Below are 11,055 nucleotides of genomic sequence, written 5' to 3' on the forward strand. Positions count from 1 at the left end.
GCGAGTCCAGCTAGACAGCGCCTGGGCGTCGCATGTTCACGGTGTGTTTTGCTGCAGATTGTTGCGTGTGCTGCATATTTATAACTGCTGTGGGCTGACGAACATGCCTTCAACTTCGAAGAAAAAAACTCAGAGATGGTGCTTCGTGCCAGGGTGCAATTCCGGATATAAATCTTGTTCGGAAAAAGTGTCCCTTTTCCGTGCGCCGTCTTGCCAAGAACTGTTTTTGAAGTGGACACGTGCCATTCCAAGGGCCGACAAACCGCTGCAGGAGAATTCAGCTGTTTGTGCAAAGCACTTTGACACAAGGTATGTAGTTCTAGCATTTTAGCGTATGTATAGCCGGCCAAATCTTTAGCTTGCTCACCTAAATGCTGTTGTTTTTTTACGCTTTGCAGCGCGTTCCGACGGAACGAACTTGCGGAACGGTCTATGGTAACTCGTGCTCAGAAAGCTCGCGAAGATAGTACAGTTATTTGTTAGGTGCTGGCGCACAGCAAGTCACCGCTCGCGCACGCTAGTTAGAGATTTGGGCGGCTATACCTTACCGCTTTTAAAACACGTGGTACAAGCACAAACAATGCCCTACAGCTGAAGTACGAGCTTATGGCGTGTTGCACATATTTCATTTTTATTCGCATTCTGATGACTGGAGTCCTTCCAAGCGCTGATTCATACCATCTTTCATCTCTCTTGGCAGGTACATCCAAAGAGAGTTCCGACACACTGTGAACGGCATTGAGGTCGTAATACCGCGCGACGTTCCGGTTTTAAGAGACGATGCAGTGCCGACCCTGTTTCCGAATCTGCCAAAGTACATTTCAAAAACGTTGCCAAAGGAAAGAAAGAGGCGGGGAAGTGGTTCACGAAATTCTGTACCTCCGAAGAAGACGCGCACAGAACTAGAAGCATCAGCATGCTCGCAGGAAGATGGGACAGCAGATGTGGAGGAAGCGGCCGGAGATGCACCTACCGAGCACTTTATTTATAACTTGCGACACCCATCAGAACACTGGTGTATCCAAACATTCAGGAGCAAAAATGCAGTTTCCTACCAAACAGCAGAATATGTGAGCAGCGAGATTCCACCTGTTATTTTTCAGAAAATTGTTTTGTTCGAACTGCAGGAAGAAAAAGCACCTGTGAAGTGCAGCGTTTTCCTCTCAGGCTTCCTGCATTGTCGACGTGACATTCAGTCGAAAGAAGAAGCGCAGGAAGTACTCTTCTGTACAGCGAATCTCAGAGTTTGTTGTGGTGTCGGGAAGATGCAAGAGTTCCAGCAAGTGAACCTGTCCGATGTCACGAAATCAATAGGTCTAAGTCTGCATGCCAGTTCCTGCGATGGATCTGTTTCACAGGGTATGTTGTTCTCTGTATTCAATTAAATGTTCATGTTACAGGCACTCTAATGCAATGAGTAATTGCAATGACATTTTTATATGGGCTAATATTTTTTCAGGTGTATCCATTCATTCTGCCCAACAGTGCTCTGCTTGCAAGAGAGTAAGAAAAGTTGCATTGATGCGCATGCTACGACTAAAGAATAAAGCACGTCGGCCACTTGTGCACACTGCAAGAAAAAGACTCGGATATGCTGTGCGTACCTTGAGACGCCGAAACAAGAAGGTACGGGTCCTGCGTAGTAACCTTGAAAGGCTCCAAGAAGAAAGTTCTGCAACAGAGGCGACTGTCCTTGAAAAAAAGGTAGCGCCTGTTCATTCTGTTTTGGTTATCTATACCCAACACTCTTTCTAAATAATTTTTTTTTCCTTTTCTAGATCTGTCAGCTCCCCAAAAAACAGCAGAATGCTGTGCGAACCTGCTTTGAAGCCTCCAAACGACGGTCCCTCCATGGGTACAAATATTGTAAAGAGTGGCTTTTAGAGTGCATTATTCTCAGAATGAAGAGCCCTCGTTTATATGAGCATTTGAGGTGCCACCAAATCCTAGCACTCCCCAGTCGTGCTTGCCTACAGAAATGTATAAAGGTTTGTGTCATTGTGTTTCAATTTAATGCAGAAGCTACTAAAGTTCTTTTTTACGTTTACAGGCATTCAAAGCCTCGTATGGTTTCAACCGCAAGCTCCTTGACTGTCTAAAAGAAAAAGTGAAAGATCTAAACAACCCACAACGGCATGGCGGCTTAGTGGTGGACGAGATAAAACTTTCTAGTCATCTTGACCTGAAGTCATCGATGGACATTGAAGGCTTTGTCGATTTGGGGCTATTTACTGAGAAGCAGGACAAGCACACAAAGGCCGATCACGGCCTGGTTGTAATGTTTCAACCATTTGTGGGAAAATGGACACAGATTATAGGTAAGTATCACTCATCATATTTGTAATTTGTTTTATTAAATTTGTGGCTTTTGTCGCGCTTACTACAGGTGTCTTTGCACCGAGAGGGAATGTGAAGGCTGCAGTGCTGACCAAGATCATCTTGGAGGCTACAATTCTTTGCGAGCAGGCTGGACTTTACGTAGACTACATCTGCTGTGATGGCGCGGCTTGGAATCGTGCAATGTGGCACAACATGAGCATTCATGGAAGCTGTAAAGGTGTGCGGTGCAAGGTGGTGCACCCGTGTGACAAGGACAGATTTTTGCACTTTCTTTCAGACTTCCCGCATCTCGCCAAGTGTGTGCGGAATGCCATGATGAAAAGTGGCTTCAACACGCACATAGGCCGGGTATGAATGAACATATTTTTTTCTTGGACGCTGGTGGTGTCAAGTTCACCAAAAAATATTTTTCATATTGTAGGTCCACTGGGATCATGTTGCAACCACCTGGAAAATTGACAGCAGCACCGTTGCCCTGAGAGTCGCGCCAAAACTAACGCGGTCACATATATACCCGAATGGGTTTGAGAAAATGCGGGTGCATTTAGCATTTCATGTCTTCAGCACTCCTGTACTGCATGCCATGGACTTCTACAAGAAGAAGATTGAAGATCAGTACCCCAATCTGGAGCCTACGAGGAATTTTATTAATATGATGGCAGACCTCATTGAGGCAATGACGTCAAGATTTCCAGCAGAGGCATTAAGGTATGTACAGCGGAGTTGTTCCCTATGTACTTTATCACAGAAAATGAATTCAAGTGTACTATGTTGTACCGTTACAGGCCGAGCAGTCCAAAAGAAGCTGCGTTAGATGCAATGCTCGAGTTCCTGGACAAATGGGAGGCCTATGCAAAGGGCCTTGGCTTCCTCAGCAGAAGTACATCGGAAGGTCTACGTGTTTCAATACATTCCACAAAGGCCCTCCTGAAGTACTTAACCGAAAAGGTCGGCTTCAGATACCTGATGACGTCGCACCTGAGCCAAGACTGCCTTGAGCGCGCGTTTGGGATAGTACGGCAGGCAAGCGGTGCAAATGATCACCCCACCCCGGCTCAGTTCATCCTTATCATCAGGTACTTGTATATCTTTGGCTGTAAAAATAATTTTGCTGAACTGCTTCCTATAATTTCAACATTTGCAGGTGCTTGAGCTTTTACAGTCTTGCAAAGAGTCCTAGAGGTGGAAGCGTGTCGCCAGGACTTCTGGACTCCCTTCTTTCTGCGGAAGAGGCACTCCTGGAAAATGAGAAACAAGATGATGTATTACCCATGGAGGCTGTTGAAGTGGCCGTGGACCATGTGGACTATATTGAAAAACGAAGCGATGCTCGCTTGGTATACTACATTGCAGGCTACGTGGCCAGGAAGCGTGTGCTCTCAACTAGCTGTGCAGCATGCAGGGATGCCTGCCTTGTGCCGAGGGACTGTGTCCCAAAAGAACTCCCAGCTGATGCCTCCAAAGAGTGGGACTTGGGTGGGCTTCTCTACCCGTCAGAGTCATTGTATCGTCTAATTCAAGCTCTTGAAAGCAGGCTAACACATGAATTTAGCAGAACGCGTCTGCATTCTAAAGCTGCCTTCAGCATACTCAAGAAAGTGAGTACAAATGTGCCACAAATTGGTTGTGTGGAGCATTGCCTGGCACTTACAGAATCGGTGGTCAGGTTTTTCTGCCTTACCAGAATCCACTTTCATTTGAAGAGCCTCAACCAGGAAATGGATGAGAAAAAAGGCAAAAGAACGAAGCCTTGCGTGATGTGAAATAAGCAGCAGAATTGGAAGTACATTCTGCTGTATGCAATAAAGTTTGCTCGTCCAGAAACATGTTGCTTTTGTTTGTCTGGTTTTTGAATTGCAGTGAGAATGAAATGACTCCAGCACGTTGCACTACAAGGTATGTCATGGTTTAACGCTGATTTGGCAGGTGTAAACGAACTTCAACGCTTTCGTACGTAATAACGCCCACAACTAAAAAAAAAAAAAAAAAACTGGTGGCGAGAATGAACATTCCGGGGGATCCTAGCAGTTATCGCGTTGACCTCGGAGAAAAAAATACGATTGCATATAAATCGTGCAAAGAGCATTCTACGATAGATAAGTTCCCCGCTGATTTGGTGGCTATAATGTGGAATTTCTAAAATGCGTGCTCGCTTTCTGCCAGCAGAAAACTCGGTTGTGTTACCCCATATTCGAAAACCGCATGATTACCGTAGCGCAATACCATCTTTGCGATGTCTAAGGGACTGCAGTATTAGCTAAAATTTCTAAAACTCAACCAAATGCGTTTCCACTACAGCATCCCCTCTAAACACGCAGCGGACGGCCGCGCGTGCAGACGGCGCCCCCTACAACAGCGCCGCCCCGCGGCATTCACGCAAACGGGGGTCAGGTTTTCCTGGCCGGTCATCACACCTCCCCTATCTAGACACCCTAGTTCGGCGGCACGCGGACCGGCCAAAGGGTGTCTCCATCCTGAGCGGAGGCGCTGGCATCGGGGCACCATCGAGATTAGATAGACAAAGGGCTAGACATCGATAGATGTAGTAAAACCTGATGAAATCAAGCAGGCTAGGGGAAGATTTTCCCCACCCTGTTTCAAAGGGGATGCCGATAGACATTATCATCACCTGCTCCGTGAAGTGGAGAGAGATCTGCGAGTCGAGGGTCGTTTAAAGCGACACTAAAGGTTACTATGAAGTCAAGTTAAAGTGATAAAGCAATGCTCTAAAACGCCTAAGGCCTCAATGTAAGCGCGAACAGAGCTTTAGTAACCGTGAAATTGAGGTAAATGCATGACACGATTTGACAGCCCCCAGCGACATTCCGGTACTAGCCCGATGACGAAGGCACTCCTTGTCACAATTTATGTCACTAGTACTGAACTACTCGTATTAAAAAGATCATTTCATTGGGTTATAAGACGGAAGAAAATGCTTTTTGTCTACTTCTGTTCGATTCTAAGAAAAAATAACATTTTGACGTTGCCCTTCAGTAGTATGGGTGGTCGAAAGGTTTCGTTTTCGCTCGACTCTGTGCCGCATGCGCTTTGGAGTTTCAGTTTCGTTATCGCGTCGTGCTGCGCTGGTTCTGCTGGCTCGCGAAACTTGCATTTGGAACAAGCAGCGAGAATGCCACGTCCATGTGATGTCGTGGGATTCGCGAACGGTCCGCGAAACTTGCCCAAGGGCAGTTGCAGCGGCGAATCCAATGTACTGTGGGTCAACGAGTGAACCTCTCCGTTCGAAGTGGTTATGTGTCGTACCTCTGCCACAGCGCGTTGGCAAAGAGCCGAAAAATCGCATAGTGTGCTCGCTGCAATTTCGTCCAGAGGATTACGAGTTCAACGCCGACTTACTGAAGTCGTGTGGACTACCTTTCAAAGCAATGCTTTCCCGTATCGCTGTTCCGTCGGTCTTGCCTGCATTCTCCGAAGCTCAAGAACAACTGCGGGTCGAAGACGGGGCGGTGAGTGCGGCATTTGGTTTTCACGAAGGAAAAGCTACAAGTGTACGATTATGTACAGCCATGACATACAGTTGCCATCGTGGTAGTGCGCAACGATGCCGGCAGTGCGAGCCCTCAGCAGCAGGTCACGTTCATCAGTGCTTAAATTGCTGAAGTCGAGCCCAGCATCGCGAGCCAATGTGTCGTTGTCAGGGTCTTTCATTGCAACAAGCGTCAAAGTTGGCGTCATAATATAAAGAACCAGCTTATCGTCGCGCGCTTTCCCTTCCGCTAGCCACCCTAGTTCCGCTTTCGCGCTGCTGTCGGCTCTGTCTTGGCTCTGTTTCTGGCCGCGCATTTGCGAGAAAAGCCGTAGCTAGGGTGGCTAGTTTTCTTGCACCCAGTATCACATCCGGGCACAAAGCTCCGTCTTCTTTTTCACTGCCGACTGCATCTCGCCCTCGAATTACGGATTGTCGCGAGGAACACTCCAAAAGGGGCGCCGAGACCAACTGACAGCGGAGGCGCAGGCCAGCACGGCTACGAGTCCCCCGCCGCGAGCGGCAGCGCCACATTCCCCCTGGTGGCATCGGTGCGCAAGGGGGTCACGCGCGCCCGAAGGAAAGCGCCACCGGTATTCACACCTCCCCTTCTAGCCACCCTACCGTAGCGCTGTCTGCGGGCGCCGTTTGCTCACCGACGGCGCAACGTCACTATGAGACCATGACGTCACCACTCCTCGATCGGAGCGCGGGCGACTTGAACTGCGCTAGAGGTGCGAGGACGCTTCAGAACGCATTTTCTCTTAAAATAAGTCTCTTCTTCGCATGAAACAAGCGTTTCGAGGCTTCTGGGATGGTAGTTCAACAGTCCACGTTGACTTAATATTAACCTTTAGTGTCCCTTTAAGAACACGGTGGTAAGAGGAACCTACGTAGGATAGCTCTATCTTGAATTGTGGCACATCCAAGTTACATCCGAGGCAATGAACCGCTCGCTGAGAGTGTTGCCCCCAACCTATACCCAGGGCATACGCAAAGTCGCCTCTCGAGGTAACCATCGCTTGGGGCGAAAGCCGAAGATGTATAAGAATGTCCCAGAATGCGTTTAGCACGCCTTGGTGAGCGGTTATTTTTAGCATTATGATGCACAGTGTGCCTGTTATAACTGGCGCTCCCGTGACCACGATGTTTTGAAGTCGGAGAAGCGCAGAGCAAAATACGTTTTGAAGGAAGACTCGGGAATATGGATGAAATATAAACGGGCGCCTAAAGTGCACAAATATCTGCACCTTAAAAACGTGGACACAGAATGGCGGAAGAGGTCAGGAAAGTTGGCAACGAAGTACAAGTCAATTGGAAGTGCAAACAGACAACCAGGAGTCACCAAACAGAAAGTGAGAGAAACAGAGAAAGCAGTAAATTGGTGAGCAAAGAATGGAAACAAGGAAAGACCATGGAGATTTACAAGAATGCCGAGAAAGAAATTGGAATGTAAAATGATCTATACTATAACACAAAGGAAAATCTATGCGATAACACTTGCTATTTGAGGCTCGAGGACAAAAACATACCGGAGCAAATATTCGTAGCAGGACGAGGCTGCTTCAGCAAAAATCCAGACAACTCGGCACATCCTAATGAAATGCGAAGGTAATAACGCAGCGAAACTCGTAGGAAACGTACACCTTCCAGAAGCGCTGGGGTTTAAAGGGACACTAAAGCACTCTCTCACCAGAGCAGGATTGGCCACCCTGGTGCAGTACTTGGCCACAACCTCCTATATGAATACAACAATCAAACCCCGGCCCTCAGTCCCCAGCAGCCGCGAAGCAACTGACCACGGCGGCGGTCAGATCTGTAACGCTGCAGAGGGTGCTAAGAATACCTGGCTCCGGACAGGCCGCCATTGGAATCTGAACCTGGCAACGTTTAACGTTAGAACGCTATCTAGTGAGGCGAGTCTAGCAGTGTTATTGGAGGAATTAGAGGGTAGTAAATGGGATATAATAGGGCTCAGTGAGGTTAGGAGGACAAAAGAAGCATATACAGTGCTAAAAAGCGGGCATGTACTGTGTTACCGGGGCTTAGCGGAGAGACGAGAACTAGGAGTCGGATTCCTGATTAATAAGGAAATAGCTGGTAACATACAGGAATTCTATAGCATTAACGAGAGGGTGGCAGGTCTTGTTGTGAAACTTAATAAGAGGTACAAATTGAAGGTGGTACAAGTCTATGCCCCTACATGCAGTCATGATGACCAGGAAGTCGAAAGCTTTTATGAAGACGTGGAATCGGCGATGGGTAAAGTCAAAACAAAATACACTATACTAATGGGCGACTTTAATGCCAAGGTAGGCAAGAAGCAGGCTGGAGACAAGGCAGTGGGGGAATATGGCATAGGCACTAGGAATAGCAGGGGAGAGAGAGTTATTAGTACAGTTTGCGGAACAGAATAATATGCGATTAATGAATACCTTCTTCCGCAAGCGGGATGGCCGAAAGTGGACGTGGAGGAGCCCGAACGGCGAGACTAGAAATGAAATCGACTTCATACTCTGCGCGAACCCTGGCATCATACAAGATGTAGACGTACTCGGCAAGGTACGCTGCAGTGACCATAGGATGGTAAGAACTCGAATTAGCCTAGACTTGAGGAGGGAACGGAAGAAACTGGTACACAAGAAGCCAATCAATGAGTTAGCGGTAAGAGGGAAACTAGAGGAATTCCGGATCAAGCTACAGAACAGGTATTCGGCTTTAACTCAGGAAGAGGACCTTAGTGTTGAAGCAATGAACGACTATCTCATGGGAACCATTAAGGAGTGCGCAATAGAAGTCGGTGGTAACTCCGTTAGACAGGAAACCAGTAAGCTATCGCAGGAGACGAAAGATCTGATCAAGAAACGCCAATGTATGAAAGCCTCTAACCCTACAGCTAGAATAGAACAGGCAGAACTTTCTAAGTTAATCAACAAGCGTAAGACAGCGGACATCAGGAACTATAATATGGATAGAATTGAACAGGCTCTCAGGAACGGAGGAAGCCTAAAAACAGTGAAGAAGAAACTAGGAATAGGCAAGAATCAGATGTGTGCGTTAAGAGACAAAGCCGGCAATATCGTTACTAATATGGATGAGATAGTTCAAGTGGCTGAGGAGTTCTATAGAGATTTATACAGTACCAGTGGCACCCACGACGATAGTGGAAGAGAGAATAGCCTAGAGGAATTCGAAATCCCACAGGTAACGCCAGAAGAAGTAAAGAAAGCCTTAGGAGCTATGCAAAGGGGGAAGGCAGCTGGGGAGGATCAGGTAACAGCAGATTTGTTGAAGGATGGTGGTCAGATTGTTCTAGAGAAACTGGCCACCCTGTATACGCAATGCCTCATAACCTCGAGCGTACCGGAATCTTGGAAGAACGCTAACATAATCCTAATCCATAAGAAAGGGGACGCCAAAGACTTGAAAAATTATAGACCGATCAGCTTACTGTCCGTTGCCTACAAAGTATTTACTAAGGTAATCGCAAATAGAATCAGGAACACCTTAGACTTCTGTCAACCAAAGGACCAGGCAGGATTCCGTAAAGGCTACTCAACAATAGACCATATTCACACTATCAATCAAGTGATAGAGAAATGTGCAGAATATAACCAACCGTTATATATAGCTTTCATTGATTACGAGAAAGCGTTTGATTCAGTCGAAACCTCAGCAGTCATGGAGGCATTACGGAATCAGGGTGTAGATGAGCCATATGTAAAGATACTGGAAGATATCTATAGCGGCTCCACAGCCACCGTAGTCCTCCACAAGGAAAGCAACAAAATCCCTATAAAGAAAGGCGTCAGACAGGGAGATACGATATCTCCAATGCTATTCACAGCATGTTTACAGGAGGTATTCAGAGGCCTGGAGTGGGAAGAATTGGGGATAAAAGTTGATGGAGAATACCTTAGCAACTTGCGATTCGCTGATGATATTGCCTTGCTTAGTAACTCAGGAGACCAATTGCAATGCATGCTCACTGACCTGGAGAGGCAAAGCAGAAGGGTGGGTCTGAAAATTAATCTGCAGAAAACTAAAGTAATGTTTAACAGGCTCGGAAGAGAACAGCAGTTTACGATAGGTAGCGAAGCACTGGAAGGGGTAAGGGACTACATCTACTTAGGGCAGGTAGTGACCACGGATCCGGATCATGAGACTGAAATAACCAGAAGAATAAGAATGGGCTGGGGTGCGTTTGGCAGGCATTCTCAAATCATGAACAGCAGGATGCCACTATCCCTCAAAAGGAAAGTGTATAACAGCTGTGTGTTACCAGTACTCACATATGGGGCAGAAACCTGGAGACTTACGAAAAGGGTTCTGCTGAAATTGAGGACGACGCAACGAGCTATGGAAAGAAGAATGATGGGTGTGAAATTAAGGGATAAGAAAAGAGCAGATTGGGTGAGGCAACAAACGCGGGTAAACGACATCTTAGTTGAAATCAAGAAAAAGAAATGGGCATGGGCCGGACATGTAATGAGGAGGGAAGATAACCGATGGTCACTAAGGGTTACGGACTGGATTCCAAGGGAAGGGATGCGTAGCAGGGGGCGGCAGAAAGTTAGGTGGGCGGATGACATTAAGACGTTTGCAGGGACAACATGGCCACAATTAGTACATGACCGGGGTAGTTGGAGAGGTATGGGAGAGGCCTTTGCCCTGCAGTGGGCGTAACTAGGCTGATGATGATGATGATGATGAAAGGCAAATACTAACTTTATGTACGCTGTTTAAATACCATTTCAGAAACCTAGCAACGCTTGTATCGTGCTAAGAAAAGACCTAGTTTACGAGAAAATTGCATCTGAAGGGCCTGAGTACCTCTGGCGTAATTCAAATCCCCCGCCACCCAACCGGGGAGTAGTGACGTTGCATACGCCATCACCGCGGTTTGCGGCCGTCGGGGAGTAAAACGGCACCCGACAGACGGTGGTACGGGGTTTTGCACAATAAATAGCAAATAATAGGGCTTTATTGCGCAAAACGCAAACGCCCGGCCATATGGAGAAACCAAGCCACGACGGAGCGATGAATTCGCCGCTGCAGCTGCTCTTGGTCAAGTGGCGTGGACCGTTCGGGCATCCCGCGACATCACATGGAAGTGGAATTCTCTGCTGCTTGCAGTTTGTGCGAGTTTCGCGAGTCAGCAAAACCAGTGCCGCACGATAACTACGCGATAACGAAACTACTGAAATGTGAAAGCGCCGGCGGCGCAG

The sequence above is a fragment of the Dermacentor variabilis genome, chromosome 4 (assembly GCF_050947875.1).
Source record: "Dermacentor variabilis isolate Ectoservices chromosome 4, ASM5094787v1, whole genome shotgun sequence".
Taxonomy (NCBI): domain Eukaryota; kingdom Metazoa; phylum Arthropoda; class Arachnida; order Ixodida; family Ixodidae; genus Dermacentor; species Dermacentor variabilis.